Source organism: Ornithorhynchus anatinus, chromosome 15, assembly GCF_004115215.2.
Source record: "Ornithorhynchus anatinus isolate Pmale09 chromosome 15, mOrnAna1.pri.v4, whole genome shotgun sequence".
NCBI classification, from domain to species: Eukaryota; Metazoa; Chordata; class Mammalia; order Monotremata; family Ornithorhynchidae; genus Ornithorhynchus; species Ornithorhynchus anatinus.
Genome location: NC_041742.1, coordinates 13,623,244 through 13,648,632, shown reverse-complemented (window position 1 = coordinate 13,648,632; position 25,389 = coordinate 13,623,244). Strand labels below are relative to the sequence as shown.

Genomic DNA, 25,389 nt, shown 5'->3' with positions numbered 1-25,389 from the left:
GCGTGTTTATACTCTCACGCACATTCCAGTCTCATACAGGCTTGGGAGTAGAATAGGGACTCTGAGGCTTAGCATGTTAAAAAAAAAAAAAAAAAAAAGGCACAGCGTGTACTGTTGTCTTTGAAATCTCCACAGCAGAGGCATTTCCTTGACCCAATAGTTTATATATGCAGCAGACACAGATTGCATTACATTGAGTATGTCTAGTTGCTGAGATAAACACACCTGATGAATTGCTTGGTCCAACTCCCTCCCTCCCACCTCCTTACAATGGAAGTCTGTAAAATACATAATTTGTGTGTATTATGGACAGGAACTGGAGTATGGTTGATCCATTTGGGTAAAAAATCAGACTCAGTGCATATCCTAGCTAATATGTATGGACACTAGCTGGTAATATTTAACGGAGATGCTTGACAGTAAGAGGTAAAGGAAAGTGTAGATGTCTGAGTTTGTTGTGAAAGACTAAGTGGACAGGAACTGCTTTCTCATGTGCCTTGCGGGAGTCAGAGACTCCAGGATGAATAGGTGCAGCTTAAAGTGGATAGGAAGAAAATGGAGCTATTGTGTCATGATTATATTAATAATCTTGGTTTTGAAGCGCAGTGTGTCAAGGACTGTAATAAGTGCCAGGGTAGGTGCCAGATAATTAGGTGGGACACAGTCTCTGGCCAACGACAGCTCACAGCTGATGAAAAAGTAAGCATTAGTGATTTGACTGCAGAAGTGTGAACTAACTGCAGGGCAAAGAAGGGAGTTTTTCTATCAGCAAAATCATTCCTTTTTTTGGGTTGCTTTAAAAAACCAGTAATTGTCCTTTATCTAAATGTAAATAATGGAAAGTTTCTCCAGAAAACACCTCTGCTGTCCACCTCACCCAGAGAAGCTGTTTTACTGGGAGAAGAGACTCAGTGTGGGTACATTAAATGTTATGGACTTGGTAGCTCATGATCTTGTTGTGCTGCTGGGGGAGGGTAAGAATAACCTGAGCCTGTCCAGGGTTACAGTGGATTAGACACCTCCGCTCCCAGCACTTAGCACAGCCCTTGGCACATAATAAGCGTTTAACAGATCCCATCATTATTCTTATTTGGCCTGAGAGTGGGAAGAGTACCGTGCTCCTGTGACCTTCCCCTAGGCACCTGCTGGGATGGAGGTGATTGTGCCTGAGGATGCAGAGCTTAGTCCCTGAACCGGCCCTGTGATTCCTCACTGGCACCTTCTCCTGGAGGACACAGAGATGTCTGCTGTGTGACGTTGGACTAGTCATTTCACTTCTCTTGACCTCAATTACCTCATCTGTAAAATGGAACTGTGAGCCCTATGTGGGACAGGGATTGTGTCCAACCTGATTTGATTGTATCCATCCCAGCGCTTAGTACAGTGCCTGGCACATAGTGAGCACTTAACAAATACCAGCATTATTATGATGATTTGTCTGCTGTGGGACCTTGGACAAGTTCACTTAACTTCTCTGCCTCAGTTTCCTCAGCTGAAAATGGTCAGTTAATATTTGTTTTTCTTCCCTCCAGATGGTGGGCCAGGAATTGTGTGAGTGTGTGTGTGTGTAATCTGACGATATTTTATCTATCCCAGGGAATACAGCGATAATAATAAGGGTACTTGTTGAGCAGTTGTTATACTGTCGAATGTAATGTAATGAAATGGCAAGGATTGAGCAGAGATTCCACCATTCCGAGGAAACGCAGCCTTAACAGCTGTAATGCCATTTAGAAGCACAAGGAGAACTTTCAAAATACCAGTGTGAAAAGTATCTCCTGGTTTAGAAAATCCTTTGTAACTGCTGAATTTTACTGCTGACCATTGAGAATGTGTCAACAAGCTCTGGTTCCTAAAATGATCTCTATCTGCGAATCAAGATGCCTGTGAGAGTGAGTGCGATGAGCATGTGATGGGGGAGTCGGAAGAGGGGGCTATTGTTTGAGTATTAATTTAACTAAAGAAGTGCCCTTTGGGGTCTTATACTAATCGCCTCTTGAGGTGTGGTGTTTGACCTTCTATAGAACTAAATTTTGAGATCATCCAATGCATCCCATTGACTATTTAGAGCAACAAACAGGCATAATTTTACATGGAACAGTACCAAGCGCTGGGGTAGATATAAGCTCATGAGGTTGGACCCAGTCCCCATCCTACGTGGGGTTCACCGTCGTAATCCTCCTTTTACAGATAAGGTAACTGAGGTGCAGAGAAGTAAAGTGACTTGCCAAGGTTACACAGTAGACATTTGGCAGAGCTGGGATTAGAACCCAGGTTCTTCTGACTTCCAGGCTTGTGCTCTATCCACTAAAGCAAGCTCGGCACATAGTAAACATTTAACAAATGATGTTGTTATTTTTTCTGTGTCTTACCGTTTGAAAATGAATGGGTTATTCAAAATTCTTTCAATAACCTGTCCAAAAGTTCTCAATTATACATTTTAGTTAAATGAACAAAGGAAAAAAAAGCATTTTCAAATAAGAAAAAGGTTTCTATAAAAGGCCACGAGAATCAAGGGGCAGTTTAACTTACCAATTTCAAACTAAAACAGAAAATGATAGCCAATAAAATGAAGAAGGGTATCTGAAAAGCTTCTTCCTTAGGTAATAGAACAGGTCTTCCAGATAGGTTAGTTCAGTGGAATAGACCATCTTTAGTTACTGCTTGAGTTTGAAAGTAAATTTTCAGTCTAACCGTGCTGGTATATATATATATATATTCTTCAAATATAGACCAATTATAGATTCAAATGGGAAGCATCATGGCCTAGTGGAAAGGCCACGGGCCTGGAAGTCAGAGGACGTGGGTTCTAATGTCACTTTTTTCGAGGAGGCCTTTGCAGACTGAGCCCCCCTTTTTCTCTGCTCCTACCATCCCCATCGCCCCTACTCCCTCTCTCTGCTCTACCCTCCTCCCTGCCCCACAGGACGTGTATATATGTACATATTCTATTTATTTTATTAATAAGTGTATACCTATAATTATATTGATTTATATTGATGCTTTTGATGCCTGCCTACTGGTTTTGTTTTGCTGGCTGTCTTTCTGCCCTCCCCCCCCCCCCCCCCCCCCCCCCCCCGCCTTTCTAGACTGTGAGTCCGTTGTTGGGTAGAGATTGTCTCCATTTGTTGCCGAATGGTACTTTCCAAGTGCTTAGTACAATGCTCTGCACACAGTACGTGCTCAATAAATACATTTGAATGAATGAATGACTGAATAATCCTAGCTCTGCCTCTTGTCTGCTGTGGAATCTTGAGCAAGTCACTTTTTCTTTGTTCCTCAGTTCCCTCATCTATAAAATGGGCATTAAGAACGTGAGCCCCATGTGGAAGGGGTCTGGGTCCAACCTGATTATCTTGTAAATACCTCAGTGCTTAGTATGGTGCCTGGCACAGATTAAGTGCTTAAGAAATAGCATTAAAAATTCAGATGGATGATGCTCCTTCTGTTAAACATAGAGAAAGCACACACTGAAGCTAGCACCTGCTAGTTTATGGCTGAATCTCTACCATCTACACCACCACAACCATGTGTAAATGGAATCGTTTTAATTTACTGGTTATAGCAACTATTTCTTTTTTATGCATTTTTGAATGGTATTTATGGACTTCTTATATGCAAGGCGTGGTACTAAACTCTGGGGTAGGTAAAGCTAATCAGGTTGGATGCAGTCCATGTCCCAGATGGGGCTCAAAGTCCTAATCCCCATTTTATAGATGAGGTAACTGAGGCACAGGAAGTTAAATGACTTGCCCCAAGATCACGGTTGCCCAAAATGAGCCATGGAACTTTGATTAGAATCCAGGTTCCCCGACCTCCAGGTCCATGCTCTTTTCCCTAGGCCATGCTGTTTCTGTAAGGTATCATTTTACAGCTGCCTTTTGCCTTGAAAAAGAGCTCTTTTTGATGTTCTTTCATTGGAGTCATTTCCCCAGGCTGTAATAATAACCAAGTGAAGTTAACCTTTGTGGGAGTTCTCTGTTAAAACAGTGATTATCTGCCAGTGGGTGATGAGGCTTACATCTATGGGGTTTTTTTTTAATGCAGCCTGCTAGCAGCTGTGCTCACCTCTCCCTATTCCTCCCATGCCATCTACACCCTCCACCCCTTCCCTCTCCTCCCTCTTGCTCCTCATCTTCCCCCAACCTTCTGCTTCGAGAACCGGAACAATCACCCCAGCCTCAGAGAGTTATACCAGGGGAGCTGCAGAGAGCAGAAAGGGCATAATGTAGTGGATAAAGCAAAGGACTGGGAGTCTCAAGGACCTGGGTTCTCGTACCCGCTCTGACCCTTGTCTGCTGTGTGACTTTCCCAAGGTCACACAGTTCCCTCATCTGTGAAATGGGGATTAAGAGTGGGAGCCTCAGTTCCCTCATCTGTGAAATGGGCATTCAGAGTGGGAGCCCCTTGAGGGACAGGGACCGTGTCCCACCTGATTATCTTCTATCTACCCCAGAGCTTAGAACAGTGCTTGACTCATACTATTATTATTATTAGTATTATCATTGAAGTAACTTAGAAAGAATCAAGTTGCTATTAACCCTTCTTTCCCAGTGGCCCCTTAACTTTGGAAGTCCTTCCCATTGGCTTCAGGTTCTCCACTCTTTTTTAAAATGTTATCTAAGTGCTTACTATGTGCTGGGCATTTTACTCTGCCCTGGGGTAGATAAAAACCCATCAGGTTGGACACTGCCCATGTCCCACATGGGACTCCCTGTCTTAATTTCTATTTTACAGATGAGGTAATGGAAGCCCAAGAAATGAAGTGACTTGTCCAAGGTCACACAGCAGTGAAGTGGTGGAGGCAGGATTAGAACTCAGGTCCTTCTGATTCAGGCCCATGCACTATCCATAGGCTGCTCTGCTCTTCCTCTTTGATATTGGTTCTGGTTTTGTGATATTCCTCCACACACAATCTGTACTCATTGTGGAAGGGTTCTCTGCCTTTAACTCTCCCACCAATGAGCCATAGCTCACAGTGCTTACCTGGCCCAGACCCCTATCTTCAGCACCCCTAGCCTGCTGGAGCAGAACTCTCCTACAATCCCACCTCCTCCAGGAGCCTTTCTCCACTTCCTGCCCCAACGGGCAGTAATAATAATAATAATGTTGGTAGTTAAGCGCTTATTATATGTAGATCACTGTTCCAAGCCCTGGGGTAGATACAGGGTAATCAGGTTGTCCCATGTGAGGCTCACAGTCTTAATCTCCATATTACAGATGAGGTAACTGAGACACAGAGAAGTTGAGTTGCCCACAGTCACGCAGCTGAGAAGTGGCAGAGGGGGGATTCGACCCCATGACCTCTGACTCTCAAGCCTGTGCTCTTTCCACTGAGCCACGCTTCTTCTGTAAGTCCTGTCAACCCGCTAGCCATGCTTAGCAATTACATTTATTACCATCCTCAGCGCTTGTGTGAACACACACACATAAATACTTAACTGCATATTCAACTGTTGCATCCTATACACACAACTTCCTTTCTAGATCACTGGGAATGACAGGCACTGGACAGCAAGCTTGTTGTGGGCAAGAAACCAGTCTGAAGACTATTATATTATGCTTTCACAAGTCCTTAGTTCAGTGCTCTGCACACTAAGGGCTCAATAGATTTGATGGGCTGATGGAAAGGCATTTTTCTAGTCATTGTTCTGTGTGTATGTGTGCCTCCTCTCTAAGAGATTTTCTTTCATATTGGCAATTCTAGAGAGTACAGGTTTCGGCCATCACAGTCACAGTAAAGCCAAAAAGCCTGTGGATCTGATAACTTTCCTTCTGAAAAAGGGAAGCAGCATAGTCTAGTAGATAGAACATGAGCTTGGGAGTCTGCTTCCTCCTCTTCCCCTCTCCCTGCTTTCCTTCTCTTCAATCTCTTCCTCCTTCTCCACCTCCTTCTTTGGTCTCTTCCTGCTTCTCCTCCTCCTCTGATCCCTTCCTCCTCAGTCTCTTCCTTCTCCTCTTCTTTGATCTCTTCCTCCTCCACCTCCTCCTTCTTTGATCTCTTCCTCCTCTTCTTCTTTGGTCTCTTCTTCCTCCTCTTTTGTCTCTTTCTTGGTCTCTTCAGACTCTCCTGTCTTTTTCCTCCTCTTCCTCTTCTCTCTCTTTCTCTTCTTCACTCTCTCCTTCTCTTCCTCCTCTTCTCTCTCTTTGTCCTCCTCACTCTCTTTCTCCTCCTAATTCTGGGAAGGACTAGAAGAAACCTTTGCTGATAAGCAGCACATAAAATTCAGGCTCGGACTGAGGGAGTTTGTTGGGGTTTTTTTGCATATAGTTGTGTTCTAGGCATAAAATTACAGGACTCTTTATTCAGCATTTGGTGAAGTGTCAACTTTGTATCCTCTGGAGAAGCCCTTTCACAAGAATAGTTTGGGCAGATCTCATACTGTAGTTGTGGATTCTTTTATTTACAGTAAAGCAGTCTTAAAATTTGTTCTCTCACAGGTTTAATCAAGTTTTCAGGGAGTTAATGTTACCGTGTGAGTTTTAACTGTATTATTTCTACCAAAGACAGCTCCAATAACAGACCGCAATAATGCACTCTATTGATAATTTGATTTTCAAATGATTCATTACACTCTTCTGATTACTCAGTAGCTAAGCAACAGGGCCTTTGACGAGACACCTGGCGTACCCAAGAGGGGAAGAAATAACTGCTTGCCCTGAGCTTTATTGCATTGTGGAATAATGATCGGAAGCTGGCTTGAGGAGAGAGATCTGGGAGGCTGAGGGCCCAGATTTATTCCTTCTCTGGCCCCCTGATGATTTCTAGCCCTGGAGGGGCTATGCATTTGTGTGTGTAGTGGGGAAGGGGGTCTGGAGTGGACCAGAGGCAGCACTCACCATAATTTCTGCTTTTGAAGTCCAATGGTGCAGGTGGGAATTGAGATGGTGCGAAAGGGCAGGGGAAATGCCCTGGAGGATCCATTATAGACTCAAGAGCATCCTTGTCGACAGCAAAAACAGCCCAGCTTCCAGGACCCTTGCCCCTGAGCACTGTAGCAGTTGTTTGCGAAGTGGCATCCTCAACAGAGCTCATCACCCAGAGGCCTTTCTTCTTGGAGATAAGACCCCAAGAGGCAGAGAACACGTCAGGTGACTTTTCTCCCCCATCCCTGAGCTGTGGTGCCACGTTGGGCCTAGCCCACAAATCCCAGGTGTCCCTGCACACCTGGGCCCCTGAGCCATGCCTGGGCAGCGAGTGGAGATGGATGGAGTAGGGGGCTCTCTTTCTACAGGAGAAAGAGAGCAAGAGGGCCCAGAAACAGTGGAAATGGGTTTTGAGGAGGCCAGGGGACAGAGAAGCAATGGAGCAGGAGGAAGCTGGTGCAGCCAGCCCAGAGGAGATGTTAGGAGACAGTGGTTGCCCATCCAGCTCTGCATCCAACAAAAACTCCTCACCATTGACTTGAAAGCATTTAATTCCGGTGCCCCCTCCTATCTCACCACACTACTCTCCTACAATAACCCAGTTCACACACTTGGTTCCTGTAATGCCAGCCTTCTCACTGTACCTCCATCTTGTCTATCTCCCTTACCCAGCTTTCACCCACATCCTACCTCTGGCCTTCCCTCATCCACCCTCCCATCCCCACAACATATCTATCTATATATATCTGTAATTTATTTATTTATCCATATTAATGTCTGCCTCTGCTTCCAAACTTTGAGCTTGTTATGGGCAGGATTGTGACCATGGTTATAATATAGTCTCCCAAACACTTGGTACAGTGCTTTGCACACAGTCAGCGCTCAATAAGTACGATTGAATGAATGAAAGGGAACTTGGAAGACCAGAGCTCTTCTGGGAGGTTTCCACTTTGACCAAAGGGAAGGAACTGCAGTCTGCAAGATGCTTAATGTATATAGAGAACTTTCCTGAGAGCTTGAGAGAGTGCCACACAACAATATAACAGACACGTCCTTGTCCACAACGAGCTTACAGTGTAGAGGAGGAGGCAGATATTAATACAAATAAATTATGGGTATGGGCATAAGTGCTTAATTTAGGTTTTAATTTAAAAAGCTGGTTGGGCTTAATTTAGACTTTAGCAAGATTCCTTCATTCATAAGCTCACTAATGGGGTAGAAATAGATAGGAATGGTCTGATTGGAAGAAAACTATACCGAAAACCCACTGTACTTTAGAAAATAGCTCTGAGTGTCCACTTTCAAAAGAATTATAAATTATTAATCATGATTCCCACAACACACCTCTGGATTTTTAGGTGGAGTGTGGTGAATCCAAGATAAACCAAAAAATCATTCTTATCCTCTTGAAGTCTCCTAGAATGATCCTGCTGGACTTCTGCACCTATCAAGTAATATTGGTTCATTGTTTCTTCTGATTGAGTTTGAATTTTTGCCTTTTCTTGGGACCTAATATCACTCTTTTGTTGTGGTTTAAATGTTTTAAATCATTAAGCGCTGACAAGGCCTGCTGCTAATTTCAGGACTCCACACTTAATCTATGGATTCAGCCATGTAGAAAATAAGTTTCACCCTATTACCTTAAAATGAGATGAGGTTGAAGAAGCATGCAGTGGGTTGGGTACAAGATTTCACCTTTATCAAACTAAGAACCTCTGAACTGCATACTGAGAACTGAAGCAGAATAATTTCACAAGTGGAGACCGCTTTTTTTTAAAAAAATTTAATACCCTCTTTGGTAACAATTACAGATACCTTAATTCTTCATAATTTTGATCTAAGCTACGGTTGATTATTTGCTTTTTCTGGAAGTATTGCTCTTGAGTGGACATTTTCCTTTGGTTTCATATGTGTTTATCATTCGTATTTTTATGAAAATGACTCCAGAAGCTGGTTTCACCATTCAATCATTTGTACTTACTGAGCGCTTAGTGTGTGCAGAGCACTGGACTAAGCGCTTGGGGAAGCTATGTACATGAGTGCTGTGGGGCTGCCAGCTATTAGTTTCTGGGCATTGGATGATTTGTGGTGCTTAGAAGAGCGCCTGACACATAATAAGCCCTTAACAAATACCATAATTATTATTATTAATGAAACCTAGATGCTTTCCAATTGCTGCTGTGTGTGAGCGGGAGTCGGGGTGGATTGGAGCGTGTGTGAACGACAAGACTCTGTGCATCATGGAATGAATGGCTGCTGGACACATAATAATAATAATGTTGGTATTTAAGTGCTTACTATGTGCCGAGCACTGTTGTAAGCGCTGGGCACTGTTCTAAGCGCTGGATGACCTGACCCTGGGGTCCAAGCAGTGACTGACTAATAATAATAATAATGTTGGTGTTGGTTAAGTGCTTACTATGTGCGGAGCACTGTTCTAAGCGCTGGGGTAGATATAGGGTAATCAGGTTGTCCCAAGTGAGGCTCACAGTCTTCATCCCCATTTTACAGATGAGGGAACTGAAGTACAGAGAAGTGAAGTAACTTGCCGACAGGCGCACAGCTAACGAGTGGCACAGCTGGGATTCGAACCCATGGCCTCGGATTCCCAAGCCCGTGCTCTTTCCACTGAGCCGCGCTGCTTCTCTTGTCTATGTGCCGAGCACTGTTCTAAGCACTGGGGTAGATAAAAAGGAATCAGGTTGTCCCAAGTGGGGCTCAGAGTCTTAATCCCCATTTTATAGTTGAGGTAACTGAGGCACCGAGAAGTTAAGTGACTTGCCCAAAGTCACACAGCTGACAGGTGGCAGAGCTGGGATTAGAATCCGTGACCTCTGACTCCTAAACCCATGCTCTTTCCCCTGAGCCATGCTGGCCAATGACAGCTGGCCTTTTCCCCAGTCCTCCAGGGAACGGATGTGCCCAGCTGCCCCAGAACCCTAATTCTGCCAGTTCCCTTACATGTTGAGAAGCGGGCTAATGGAGAGCAGTGAGAGCGGGGTTAGGATAAGCTGGGATGGCGGGAGGGACAGCATGTGGCGGAGTGTTCGGGCTGGTTGGTTCTTTTCGCTCCAACTGTTGTCATCTCTTTGACCCCAGAACTCACCCCTCTGGGTGATGGATAACCCAAACCATGTGCTTTCTCATTCCATTATTTTTGTGGATCAGAGAAAACCTCAGTCACACTTGTATTTGGAAAGTTATTTGTTCATGTGGATTTAAAGTTCATTTGAATTCAAAATTAAAAATCCAAGTCTGGGATCAAGACAAAATATGAACGTAGGGCGAGTCAGAGTGACAGCTAGTTCTTTGGCTGCCTAAATTAAATAATAATTGTGGTATTTAGCACTATGTGCCAAGCATTGGAGTATATACAAGGTAATCGGGTCCCACATGGGGACCACTCTCTTGGAGGAAGAAAAGGGAATGATAATAATGGTATTTGTTAAGTGCTTACTATGTGTGAAGCACTGTTGTAGGCACTGGGGTAGATACTAGGTAATTAGGTTGTCCCACCTGGGGCTCGCAGACTTAATCCCCATTTTACAGATGAGTTAACTGAGGCACAGAGAAGTTGAGTGACTAGCCCAAAGTCACACAGTTGCTAAATTGGTGGAGCTGGGATTAGAACCCATGACATTCAAGATACTTCCAGGCTCCTGCTCTATCCACTACACCATGCTGCTTTTAAGCAGCATGTGACTGGCTAGCAGTTGAACCTCCGGGATAAGGGGCATCTGTCCACTTACTCAACTCCTCTTGGATAACCTGAGGTGAAATCTGTCTACTCGGAATGTTACGTCAGTGTTGTGGGCCGGTATGGCATGGGACAGGATTATACTTCGGGGTGTACTGATGCCTCTCCTGACCGAAATAATGGGAAATTTGATCTGATTGGGGCGGGGGCGGCTCTGTGGATTTTAGCAGGTCTTCCTGAAAGAGAAATAATAGCGGGTTTCAGAGCTCTCTAACTGCAGGTTTTACATCGAGGTGGCATAGAAAGGGAAAATGTTCTGGGGAAAATGTGCCTATATGACTATTGCTTATTCTTAGTCTATTGATTGAAAAGGTTCATTTTGCTTTTCATCTTGAGATGCTGGGTTTGCAACTAGAGAATTCTGATCCTTCTCCCACTGGCCCGCTGTCACCCCTTCCCCGCAGAAAGCCGATGTATTATGGATGATCCGTGTGCTTTTTATTTGCCCTCAATTCAGCCACTTTTGATATGTTCGGTAAGGTCTATTGATTTCTCAAGGTTTGTTTTTCTCTTCTACTGAAAGGAAGTGACTGTGGAGTGTGCAGAGCGAACAAACATTTTCCAGGTCTCAGTCCTGTGGAATGAAAGCATTAATGGGCTAGTTGGTTTGAGCTTTCATGAGAGAAAAAGCTGTTCACTGTGGGATTACTTCTCAGCCCCATTATCTTGAAGATTCCCTTGAAAACGGTAAAAGGTAAGGCTGAGCTAAAAACTATTAATAGACTAACAATAGTAATAATGATGATGGAATTTTGTTAGGCACTTATTACGTGTCAAACAATGTTCTACGAAGTGGGATAGATACAAGCTAATCGGATTTCACACAGGCCTTGCCCCACACTGGGCTCTGTCTTAACCCCCATTTTACAGACGAGATAACTGAGGACGAGAGAATTGAAGCAACTTGCTCAAGGTCACCCAGCAGACAAGTGGCCAAACGGGGATTAGAACCCAGGTCCTTCTGACTCCCAGGCTCTATCCATCAGGCCACGCTACTTTGCTAGACGGCAACTGTATGGCCGGCCGGACCCCCCTGCTCACACTCACTTGCAAGGGTGGGCGAGCTTCATGGTCACCCTGCAAAGTTTGGGGTCTTGAGATGTCGGGATCAGACTCCATCCCACACGCCTTCTGTCCCTGACCACATCCCTCTCACCCCCCATCGCAAGTGAAGAGAGTTTGTCAGCAAACATTTTTGTGGTCAGCTTAATTGCCAAAAGCTATGGAACAGATTGGAGAAAAGACAGCTCTCAAGTGTTTTCTCTTTTGTTTTTTTTTTTTTTTTTAGTAAGCTTTACCCTGCGTGTTAAACTATAGAATTCATTCAGTAGTATTTATTGAGTGCTTACTATGTGCAGAGCACTGTACTAAGTGCTTGGAATGTACAATTCGGCAACAGAGACAATCCCTGCCCATTGACGGGCTTACACTCTAATCGGGGGAGATAGACGGACAAAAACAAGACAACTTAATCGCAATAAATAGAATCGAGGGGATGTACACTTCATTGACAAAATAAATAGGGTAATAAAAATATATACAAATGAGCACAGTGCTGAGGGGAGGGCAAAGGACGGGGGGAGGAGCAGAGGGAAAAGGGGGGAAAGGGGGCTTAGCTGAGGGGAGCTGAAGGGGGGAATTAATATAGAGGGCATATTAAATAGGCTGTCATTTGAAGCCCATGTTTAAATAGAGTACTCAGGTCCTGCAGTAGGTTAGTATGGTGTTATAGGACCATGGTAATTATTGATGGTGGATAGCAGGAGATCTTGCTGTAGGTTCTGAATTTTAAATATTTTAAAGCAAAAGCTAAACGTTCTAGCTTTAACAGCGTATCTTCATTAAGAATTGTGATTTATTTGATTCCTTATAAATAATTGAGCAGACAGGATGTACTATCTACTGTCTTGGCTGTCAAGCAAATTCTCCTGTGTGTTGCCCTGACCTGTCTGCACCTGGCTATTGTTCTAGCTGTTATCTGCAGAAAGATTGCTATGTTTATCTTCCCTCTGATTTGCCTGCTGGGATAACTTGTAAAACTATCTTTCTCCATTTGGCCTTTAGTTTCTGCCCAGAAACTTTTATCCATAGCCGTAGATGAGAGCCTCATAATAGTGATTGATAAAAGCATTTACTGAGTGCCCAGCTCTGTTCTAAATGCAGAGATAGATACAACATAATTAGGCTGGACGCAGTCCCTGTTGCACATAGGGCTCACAGTCCTCATCCCTATTTTGCAGAAGAGGTAACTGAGGCCCAGAGAAGTGAAGTTACTTGTCTGAGGTCACGTGGTAGACAAGTGGCCGAGTTGGGCTTAGAACCCAGGTCCTTCTGACTCTCAGACCTGGGCTCTTTCCAATACAGGCTGTGTTGCTTAACTGCAGGGAGAGAATGCAATCCATGGGGAGGTATCCTGCAGAACTGCAAAGAATCCATTGCAGATTCCTTCGATAGGAGGCCAGGCACAAACCTTTCCTTTCCTGAAGTCTGGGTGGGGAGGCCCACCCACCCTGTTGACACAGGCCCGACCTCCCTCTCGTGCTAAAACAGACCCTTTCATTGGAGCTCCCGAGCTGATGGCCACGGCTGGGAAGCAGGGTGGCTTAGTGGATAGAGCACGGGCCTGGGAGTCAACAGGACCTGTTTTCTAATCTTGGCTCTGCCACTTGTCTGCTATGTGACTTTGGGCAAGTCGGTTCACTTCTCTTTGCCTCAGTTCCCTCAACTGTAAAATAGGGATTAAGACTGAGCCCCATGTGGGACAGGGACTGTGTCCAGACCTGATATATCTGTGTCTATCCCAATGCTTAGAACAGTCCTTGGCACATAGTAAGCACTCAAGTGCTATACAGTCCAATTAGACTGTAAGCCTGTCATTGGGCAGGGATCGTCTCTATCTGTTGCTGAATTGTACGTTCCAAGCACTTAGTACAGTGCTCTGCACATAGTAAGTACTCAGTAAATACTATTGAACGAATAATTATTATTATATATCACAGGTTGATAATTGTTCCCAGTTTTCACCTGATCTTTAAATAGCTCTTGTTCTTGTCATCCTCACCAACAATCCCTTAGAACTAGTTGGTGTGCAAGGAGTTTTATCAGGTAGTTGATTACAAAGTTAATTCACAAGTCCTATAATCACTAGATATCGCAGGCTCAGAGTTGTTCCCAGTTTTCCCCTGACATTCTTGAAATAACTCTTGTTCTCAATATCCTCACCAACAATCCCTTAGAACTAGTTGGTGTGCAAGGAATTCTATCTGACAGTTGATTACACAGTTTATTTACAAAAAGAGGATTGCCTCCCTTCACTGAGATGATATGCAATTATTTTGTGTCTCTCTGCCCCATTATAGCAGGAGCTCCTTGAGGCCAGAAATAGTGTCTCAAATCTTTTGTTTTTTCTGAGGTGCTTAGTACAGTGCTCTACACAGAGTAGATGATCAGTGAACACTATTGCGTGCTGGATTTAACAAAAATTATAGATATCTAATGAAACAATGAAGACACCACCCCTGACCCTTCACCAAGAGGTTTATCGGGATTCATTTCCTCTTTTTCAGCCCATTAAACTGTAAGCACTGTGTCTCAGACTTATTAGCTCATGGTGGGGAGTGAATGTGTTTACCAATTCTTCTAAATGGTGCTCTCCCAAGGACTTAGCACCGCACTCTGCACACAAAGTGCTCAAAAAATAGGATTAGTTGATTTCTCAGGGTAAGTTTTCACCTCCTTGGAAGGGGGTCTACTTGGTGCTGAGTAGGTAATGACAGGGATTGTAGGGGAAGGAATCCTGGAGATGAGCCATTTGAGGTGATAGTTTTCGATTTGGGAGTCTGTGGGTGAGAGAGGGGATGGGGAGGGTAGAAAATGAGAATTTTCCCATAAGGCCTGCCCCCCCAGCTCTCTCTCCCCAGACTGCTATGTCTTGTATCCCAAAAGCTCAGCTGGGACAACCCCAGGGGAGTAAGCAATCTGACCTTATCTCCACTCTGACTGGAAGGAAGAGAGGTTGTGTCCTGAGTTGAGATGTATTCTTCCTAAACGTTCCTTGAAACCCAAGGAATTTTTAGCCCTGCTGTGTGGGTTTGGGCTATTACATGGACGTTTTACAAGCCATCCTGATTTACACTTCTAAGTCATACCTAAATTAGGCTGACTCACACCTTGCCCTCCCTGTTGTGCTTTTCTAATTAAGCTCCATGTTTCAATACCGTGAAAAGTCTGCGATTTTTCGCGGTTTGCAAGTAGATGTAGGTCATTTCTTTTCCTACGGTAATTTTCTCTGCTCTTTTCTAGAATATATTTTTGGAGAACAATGCCAGTTAATGAAATGCATATATTATTTTTATCTTTTGGTGTGCTGGTGTCCCTGTTCCTCTCCTGCCCTCGAGTCACATATATGTCCTTTGGACTCAGTTCCATTTCCCTTTAAAAGGGGGAAAAAAAACTGGACTGTGAAAATTGATTGAAGAAAGAGGATAATTTCACTTAGTGAACCTGTTAGAATCGAGTGGGGAATAAACTGCAATTTGGATAAATACTCTGGGTCATTTAGGTTCTGATTTTTATTGTTCAAGTCATTGTTCACCAACTACTTGTTGCTGAGCTTGATTCTCCCCTTTGAAGAGGATATGGGTAGTGAGCCTTCCCCCAGGGGTCTGAGCCTGTTTTTCCTGCAGGAGGAAGAATCAGTCATATTTATGGAGCGTTTACTGTGTTCAGATCACTGTATTAAGCCCTTGGGAAATAGAACGAATCCTGATGCCGCCACCTCACATGGCTTATCTAGGTAATTCTGGGCTGCAGGTGGTGTGGAACATGTTTTCCAGAAAGCTCAAACCCCTTGACTTTATCGTAGCGGGCGTATGGTTGGGTATTTAAGCACTTATTACGTCCCAGGCACTGTAGTAAGTCATGGGGTGGATATAAGATATTCAGATCCCTGTCCCACATAGGGTTCACAGTTTTAATCTTAATTAGTTTTCTGAGGCACAGAGAAGCAAAATGATATGCCCAAGGTCACTCAGCCAGTCAAGTGGAGCATCTGAGATTAGAACCGAGGTCCTTCTGACTCCCAGGCCCGTCATCTATCCGAAAAACCATGCACACACGCAAAGCCACCTCACCCAGGCCTTCTCCGAGGGCAGACGGGAGGAGCGGAGAGAGTTCAGACTTCCCGAACGGACGGGTCCCATTCAGTTCCAACCAATTCCGGGTGCTGCCTCAGAGACCGCTGGCAAGTCGTGGTAGTCGTGACCCTTCCCTGGGCACCGGAGAAGGGCTGAGTCCAGCGAGCTCTGACAGAACTGTGTCCACTCTTGGGTTACGGATGAAAGTTGAGGCGGAGGCACTTATTTCGCTCTCGCTCTATGAAGAGTTGGGTGCAAACTGGATTAAGTACGATTTAGTGCCAGGATGGTTCATCAGAATTGAAAGTCTGAGAGATCGCCTGTTTTGATGTAATCTTTGGTATTAATACTCCATCTTGAGGCTCATCACTGGTACTTATAATCTCGAGTGCATTTTTTTCCGTGCTTGTAGCTATTAGACACGGAAAGGTAGTTTATCAGTCTGTAAATGGATTTGCTTTTTACCAATCGACGTGTTTTTTGTTTTTTTTTCTATGTGTTTCTGATTTAGAGCAGAAAATCTCTCCAGAAAGCAATTAGGGAAGAAATAAACTCCTCGTTGGGCTAATTTGGAGTTGAATGGCTTATGCTCCTTAAAGTAAAAGCCTTTTTGCCAGTCCCTCAGACCCTCCAAATGAAAAGCTCAATTCGTCAAAAAATTGTATAAGCTACTCACTAGAGAAATACAGATTGGGAAATCTGTTAATTAGAAGAGAGTTGGATTATAGCAGGCTAGGTCACTTGACCTGCTGGGGCAGACACTGCTCCATGCCCATGGTTGACCGGTGAGATATTCTCTGAGGGAAGGAACATTGTTCCACCTGGACACTTCCTGGCAGGGCTATAACTTTCTCCCTGCCCAAGAGATGTAACTTCTGAGCTGTTGGTTTTCAAGCAAATTACTGTTCATTAACAGGTTGAATTATGTCAGCGTGAGGTTATAATAATGGTACTTGAGAAGCGGCATGGCGTAACGAATAGAGCACGGGCCTGGGAGTTAGAACGTCGTGGGTTCTAATCCCGGCTCTGCCGCTTGTCTGCTATGTGACTTTGGTCAAGGCACTTTGCCTCTCTGTGCCTCCATTACCTCATCTGTAAAATGGGGATTGAGACTGTGAGCCCCTTGTGGGTCGGGACTGTGTCCAACTTGATTTACTCGTATCCACTCCAACACTTAGTACAGTGCCCAGATACTTTGGAGTGGAACTCTTGACTGTAAACTGCTTCACCTGGTTTTTTAGCTTTGCTCATGAGCTTCGGGTAGTTGCTGACTTCATTTTGAGATGATTTGGTTTAGGTTTCTTTCCTATCTAATCTTACCTTGCAATCTGAGTCTTATCTGAAGGGAAGGATTTCACTTGAACGTTGTCAGGTGTTAATTTGGGAAAACTTTCTGGAGGAGGTAGGCTTGGAGCTGCAACTTGGAAGAGATACATGTGTAGGAGAAGCCTCAAGGAGTTCTCCCATGCGAAAGGGACCATCTGTTTGCCTTTCCGTGTCAGGATCTGCAAGTGATGCCTGCTAAGCGATATTTGTAGCTCAGAGTGGATCTGGAATGTCCTTCACTTTCCAGATTTAATGGCCTCTGGGGAGCAGTGTCTTGTCCCTGCCCAGCTATTAGGGTAAAGGAGAGACTTTTCTGAATGGGTCCACATGCCGTTGAGACTGATGCCCTGTGCATTCATTTATTCAGTTGTATTTATTGAGCGCCTACTGTATGCAGAACACTCTACTACGCGCCTGGAAAGAATAATTGAGGATTAAAAAGAGACAATCTCTGCCCACACTGGGCTTACAGTCTAGAGGGTGCACAGGGCCTTCCACCCCTTGCCCGTGTGATGATAGTTCTTTCCTGGAGCATTTCATTCTCTACCACTGATGGCTAGGATGTCACCTATAATAATTATTCTGGTATGTGTAACCGTAGAGTTTTCTTGGTAAAAATGCGGAAGTGGTTTATCACTGTCGCCTTCCATGCAGTGAAACCTTGAGTCTGCCGTTGTTTTTGATCCACATTTTGATCACTTGATCACCTGCCTTTGACTCTTTCCCACGCCACTGCTGCCCAGCACAGATGAATCAACTCTGACACTTCCACTTAGGCCTTCCCATTATGGATAATCCTAGCGAGAGAGTATCCCTCAGTGGCACAGATCTAAGCTCCACTGATAAACGGGAACTCTCCTGCCACAGTAAGACGTTGATTCATGGGAGAAGAGGATCAATTCTCTGGAGAAGACGCTAAATGCTAGGAGAAGTCCAGGGAAAACATGGAAAGAGCAGACCAGCAGCTAGATGGGTAGAAACCATAACAACGATAACAGAAGAGCCGTTAGAGTTTTTGGAGAAAATATATCCCTATATCCCTAGAGTCGCTATGAATCGGAAATGACTTGACGACAATCGATGATAATAGTAATAATAAAAACTGAAGCGCCAAGTTCCAGGCACTAAAATAAGCGCTGGGGAAGATTCAGGTTAATCAGGTTGGAAATCAGTTTCTGCCCCATATGGGGCTCTCAGTTTTTATCCCCATTTTACCGCTGAGGGAACTGAAACAAAGAGAAGTGAAGTGACTCGCCCAAGGTCACATAGTGGACCAGTGGGATTAGAACCCATTTTCCATTGTCCATTTTCCAGCTGTGAACCTTGAGGCCAGCAGTGACCAAGTATGCCCAGGATTAAAGGCTGCACTAGGGACAAGGTGGTCTATCTCGCTTCTGCCACTTGTCAGCTGTGTGACTTTGGGCAAGTCACTTAACTGCTCTGTGCTTCAGTTACCTCATCTGTAAAATGGGATGAAGCATGTGAGACCTGATTACCTTGTATCTACCCCTGCACCTAGCACAGTGCTTGGCACATAGTTAGCGTTTAACAAATGCCGTCATTAATTAATGAGTGAGAATCAGCATGGCCTAGTGGATAGAGAACGGGCCTAGGAGCCAGAGGACCTGAGATCTAATCCCTGTTCCACCAGTTGCCTACTTTGTAATGCTGGAGAAGTCACTTAACCTCTCTGTGGCTCAGTTTCCTCACCTGCAAAATAGGGATTTAGTTCCTGTTCCCCCTCCTACTTAGACTGTGAGCCCAATGTGGGTGCTGATCATCTTCTGTCTGCCCAAGTGCTTAGTACCGTGGTTGGGACAAAGCCCTTAGTGAGTATCATAACCAAAAAAAAAAAAAGAGTCTATAGTCCTAGGTTTTCTTACTGGATGATTCTGTTTTTCCCTGCAGTGACCTTTCTGTCACAGTGCAAGTTATGAAGCCAAAGGGAAATGGGGAAAGCAGGAAGCATCACAATAGTTTGCAGTGGGGAGGGAGAGAGGGAAGTGTGACTATTCATGGTCAAGGAAGGAGGTTTGCTAAAATGCCTATCAAAAATGAATCCATTTTTTTTAACGCAATAAGAGTCGATAGCACCACATTCCCATTGTATGGCGTCTTTGGATATATTAATGGCTTCACAGAGGAGGACATTTTTGTGGGTCTCAGTGGGCAGAAGCAAAGCAAATCTTGTTGAAATTTTATGCTGTTTGTCTTGGTTGGCTATTAGTGTGACCTTGGGATAGGACAGTTAAACTCTCTGGGTCTTCCTTTTCTTCGTCTGTAAAATGGGGATAGCTTACTTGCCCCCCAGGAATGTCATGATGATAAAATGAGATCATCTCCAGTGGAGGTGCTCTGGAAAAATAACAATGGAAAAAGTTCCTTGCAAATTACGGTATTATTATGAGGTGTACACATTATTATTTAATTGCACATCATTAGGGATATAAAGGGAAATAGCTCAGACTTGTCCATGAAAACCTTGCACCTTGAAATAGAAATTCACTTCTTTGCCTGCTTAAAATTGGACTGTAGAGGCCTCCAGTCTTTTAAACATGTCTCTTTCAATCTCTTCCCAAGATCTTTTCCTAAGATTTCTTGCCCTTGAAAAACAATATTATTTTCTAATCATGGTGACACTACATTTGCTTTTATCTCTAGTTTTTGATCTCCAATTTAATATCCTCTACAAATTTCATTGTCATATAATATTACTTCTTCAACTAAATCATTAACTCAGATGTTACATACCAGGCCACGCAACATACTCTCGCAGTTCCCAGTTGGCCATCTGCCACGATCATTTCTCTTGGTTTAGACTCTTCCCTGACAGTTTTTGGAGTCTCTGTTTTTTTAGCCCAGGCAATTAAGAAAAACAGAGCAAGATTTCTAGCGGCCCCAGAAACGGCCAGGAAAACGACAAGATTCTCTCCAAGCCAAGTCTTTTGATGTTTTACTGCTTTTCATTATTTTCGACACTAAATCCACCTCAGTTGGTCATTCAGCCACATGTGTAGGGGCTGCCCTCACTGTCACTAGGAGCCTGGGAAGACACAGTTGAGCTTCGGGCATGAAATTCGAGCCCTCGGTTCTTGGCACCGAGCCTGTTTCCGTGGGCAGATCTTGTCCGATTTCGTCCACCCCACCCCGCCGAGCTAAAGTAATAAAGCATCAATTTGCTCCTGAACTCGCCCTGCTTCAGAACACATGACGGTGTAGGCGAGTATGGTACAAGCTGTCAGGACAGTGTTCTGCACACAGTGAACGCTCAATACCATTGAATGTCAGGTTCCTCGGACTCCAGGCGTCAAAACTCACAAATGCACTATCTGGACGTGAGCACCATCATTTTCCTGGAGTCTATTTCCCAGGGTGGGTGGGCTGGGGCTCCAGGGGCCTCAGACCCCCTCCCCGAGGTGACAGTTGTGATATAGTGGAGTTGCTTCACTAGAAATTCTTCTGCAGGTCTTCCGGGAGCAGTTTAGCTTTGTTTTATTTCTCTCTGATTTTCAACTCTCATTTTTTCCCCACATGGTTTTGTATGGCATCGTTCTCAGAGTCAAAGTGCGCTTCAGCCATTCATTTGATTTTTCCATTTCTCCCTCACCTGTGTGATGCTACCCATTGTAGGATAATGCAAGCCACCCACCTTTTTCTGTCTCCTCTATTTTTCTTCTCCGAACACATTACGGCCATTAGCACTGATACCCTTTAACTCCATTACCATTGATCCGGTCCATTTCTGCCCAATCCTCTTCTGTTTACGACCCGCGCTATTTCCTAATCCTCTTCATCCGATCGGGTAGCTCGGAACGATGTATCAAATGGACGGAAAGGGTGAAATCTCTGCATTTGATTTCCTGCATAGCTCGGGACAGAACATTCCTTCTACTTCAGTAATAAAGGTAATAATGATAATGATTTTGATTGTATTGCATAAGCCTCACCGACTCTCTCCTTGTCGTGTGCAGAGAGTTCTCAGAGTTAACGTAATATGATCGGACACAGTCCCTGTCCCACAAGGGGCTCACGGTCAAGTTTGGAGGGAGTGTGGGTGTTTTCGTCCTTGTATTTAATGTCTTCTTAGATAGCTTCCCTTATCGCAAAATGTACAGGACAGGGATAAATTGGTTGGGAATGTTAGCAGAGTTCCTGACACCATGTGGCCCTGTGATGAACCAATAAATGATGAGGAAGAGAAAAGAAGTCCAGGCTTTTTGCCAAAAGTGACAGAGAAACTACCACCCAGTGCGAATCTTGGGTAAATCCATTCATGGACTTGGAGTGGCGTTTTGGTGTTCGTGAAACCGGCAAAACAGAACAGTTATGATTGACACTTTACATAAACTAAAAGAATGTCTAACCAAAGATATGCCAGGCAGAGATTTGTGGCATTTGGCTCCCAGAATGACTGCCACTTCACCTGTTAAAAAGACAATGTTTAAACATCTGAAAGAATCACGTCTGTGCTGAAAACTATATAGAGAGGGAGAAGATGAATGTCTTTTTAAGAGTGGTGTGAAAAAAATGAACGTTCATTTCCTCATCCCAAAGCCATGGAAGCCAACTACTCCATACTACTTTGCAAATGGAGACTTGGAAAGAATGAATTGCAGTGGTGAATCTTCCTTGGAAGAGAAGCTGATGAGGTTTTCCAGAAGGTGTTCCTTTTCAGAGCCAGCTTCCTGAACGGGTTAACGTTCTCCAAATTCATGCACCGCCATTCTGGACCCCTAAATTGTTCGGTGGCTTCTGTTTCTTCCAGGTCAGTGGAGGAATTTGAGAGGAAAGGGTGTCCCTAGGAGGGAGTGAGATTTCGTGGGGGAGGGCTGGTTGCTCTGTGTGTGTCTGTGTGTTTGTGTGTGTATGTGCACACGTATACACGCATGCATGTATGAGTGCTAATGCACACACAGACCTGTTCTCCCTCCTACTTAGACTGTGAGCAGCCCCATATCCCAGCTCTGCCATTTGTCAGCTGTGTGACTGTGCGCAAGTCACTTAACTTTTCTGTGACTCAGTTCACTCATCTGTAAAATGGGGATTAACTGTGAGCCTCACGTGGGGACAACCTGATTACCCTGTATCTACCCCAGCACTTAGAACAGTGTTCTGCACATAGTAAGGGCTTAACAAATGCCAGCATTATTATTATTGTTATCTGATCATTTTGAATGTACCCAAGCACTTAGTACAGTGCTTATGACATAGAATGGGTTTAGCAAATACCATGATTTTTATGCTTTTGTTGAGCAAGTTTCTCAGTGGGTCATCTTAAGCCATGCTCTCAAACTATGAATATATTATTAAGGATCTTATTTTCATGATTGACAAGACTCTCTGTAACATTCCTTTGTCGGGCAAATCTCTAAGGTACCTTTTTTTAAATGTTCCAATTCAAAGGATTTAACTGGGGTTGATTTTGCATCAAGACTGTTGAAGTACTATAGAGAGGAAAAGAATTAGCATTCCAATTGTATTTCCTATTTACTGATGATGGCTGAAGTATTCCACAGTCATGTTATATGTTTCATCTGGTCCTACCTTCAGATTGTCTTGTTATTAGTTCCGGTTCTCTTTTAACAAGAATGAATCTTTGCAACTCTCCCGGAGGTAGTGGGAAACCAAAGGCTCATTGTTTTGAAGGAAATATCTCTGTGGCATTGACTCATGTCAGCCTAATGTTCACATAAAGTAGTCAGCTTTAGGGCTAGTTAACCAAAGCGATAAAAACTGCAAATATTTTTGTTTGAATTGCATAGGGGCATTTTTGGTTGGATGAATTGGTCAGATATTAATTTCATTTGGAGGTCAATATTCATTACCAGTAAGTAAAGCTCTTCATTGTTTTGCTAGGTGAACAGAGCAGTGCATATGAAATAAATCCTACGGGTTCTGATAAATGTCGCTTATCGGGTTTTCCATGGTGTGAAATATCGTTTGGTGTCACCTCTGTTTAACGAAACCCCTTCCCGGATTAATGTCTCAATTTTGTCAAGTAGCTGGGGTTTTGAAATTCAGTATAAAGATTGCCACATTGAATGCAGTTTTCTTTAAACAAGGATGCAAATTTGTTAGGACATGTTCAAGTTACAGGGTTGGCCCTTACAGGTCCATTATATTGGCTTTTATATGACAGGTAAAGAGAAATATATCTTACAAGCTCCAAATATGTTGTAAGCTATGCCAGGCAGAGAAAACGTGGATCCTTCATCAATGCTCGTTGGACCACAGACTTGTTCCCACTCATTCCCCTATCAGCCGGTAGTGGTCCAGCCATGCATGCGCTTCACAGGAAAGCTGGAAATACATGCCTGTTTTTATTGACGACTGGTTGGTTGGTGGACGAGATAATGAGAATTTGGGGCTCCCACCTGTTTTCCAATAATGCCTCTGCTTTGTAGACTGCAACAAGCAGAAGCCTTTTTGTCTCCTCCGAGGTCCGTGGCACAATAATAATAATAATTACAATGGTGTTTGCTAAGCGCTTACTATGGGCCAAGCACTGTTCTAAGTGCTGAGGTAGATAGAAGCCTTTGGGTAGAGATGCTGGTCTTGTTCAGAGATGGCGTCCCCGTTTCGTTCATTCGTCTTTATTGAGTGCTTACTGTGTGCAAAGTACAGTAATAAGTGTTTGGAAGAGTACACTATAACAAGAAGCGGACACATTCCCTGCCCACAGGGAGCTAAGAGTCCAGACGGGGAGACAGACATGAATATAATTTATAAGTGGTTTGGGTCTGGGAAGGGGGATGAATAAAGGGAGCGAGTCTCCCTGGCGCGATCCCACCCCCGCGATTAAGCGTGACCGAAGAGAGCGGTGAGGGGTCGCCTATCCCTCCCACGTGGTTGACCTGTCACCTGTCCAGGCCCCCCCTCAACATTGGCTTTCACCTGGGTGGCCCTTTGGGGAGCCAGGAGATTGGGAGTGTTCAGAAAGACTGAAGGGCACCGATCCCCTCACTGAAACAGAGAAGCAGCGTGGCCTAGTGGAGAGAGCACCGACCTGGGAGTCAGAAGTACCTGCGTTTTAATCCTGGCTCTGCCACTTGTCTACCGTGTGACCTTGGATGAGTCATTTCACTTCTGTGGGTCTCCGTTCCCTCATCTGGAAAATGGGGATTAAGACTGTGGGCCCATGTGGGTCAGGGGACTGTGTCCAACGCGATGGGATTGTATCTATTCCAGCGCTTAGTACAGTGCCTAGCACCCAGTGAGCGTTTCACAAAAAAAATACTTGCCCAAACGTGTAAAACTCTGATGTTCCTCTTGTGGGGCCTGTACAGTTGAATGGATTGGAGCAGAATGGCATCGGAGGGGGAAGACTTGCTAAGGGATTTAGCCAGGAAATCACAATCTTTTATTGAGCTTCATTTATACACCTGCTAGAACAATATGATTAAATAGAAAAATTGCTCCACTTGTGATTTTATTTTTCTTTTTGGTTTTAAAGCTCTAGGAGGAAAATGAAATCAAATGGCCATCTCATTTAGTGAGAAAATGCACTCGAATGAAGAACGCATTTTGAGATCCATTTATTCTTTAAAATCCCCATGAGTAGATGTTTCCTGCCAGTGTAATGAATTATTTTTCTTCATTCAAGGATTTCACTAATTTCCAGCTTATAAGTGACACTTGCATCGGTACGGAAGATATTCATCGTCCTCGACGAACGGTTGAAAACACGTCTCCATTTCCAAATGTGGGAACGAGATTGTCTCCATTTAGATATGCTCACTCACTCTGTCCATTTTGAGAACAAGAAATGCAAATATATCTTAGAGAGAAGCCTAGTATCTCATCGATTTGTCTTTCCACTTAATGTTCACAGTGCGGCTAGTCCCTTAAAGTTTACACTGAAAACGATCATTCAAACCTTCTTCCACTAGAGTATGAAATCCCACTATGGACTCAAATCTAGGGTTGCTGCAGCCACTTACTGGTACCTTCCTTATTAGGAGCCTTGGAGAGTTGTGCAATTGAGGGATCTGGTGTGAAGTAGGGATGCGGAGAAAAGAAATCAAACTATTAGGCAAGAATCGGTTCTGATGGGAAGAACCAAAAAATCGGAGACAACATAGAAATGTCATGAGATGGGTCTAGCTTTTTTTTATGGTGTTGGTTTATTGTGGATTAAGTGCTTACTATATGCCACGTACTGTACTTAAGCACTGTGCGGGGGGAATACTGGGGGCAAACTGGTGGGACCCAATCCCGTCTCTCATTAGGGTTCTCAGTCTTAATTTCCATTTACAATGAGGAAACTGAGGCCCAGAGAAGTGAAATGGCTTGCCCAGGTCACAC

The 25,389-nt window shown here is 44.1% G+C and overlaps 1 long non-coding RNA gene across 1 annotated transcript in view; it reads left to right on the top strand.

Moving 5' to 3' along the window:
• The window catches only part of LOC114816924, a 29,453-nt gene extending 4,580 nt beyond the window's left edge, over positions 1-24,873 (top strand). Inside the window, exon 2 of the long non-coding RNA XR_003764734.2 lies at positions 24,689-24,873. This is a non-coding gene — a long non-coding RNA (uncharacterized LOC114816924). The remainder of the gene's footprint in view (positions 1-24,688) is intronic.
• Positions 24,874-25,389: the final 516 nt, after the last annotated feature.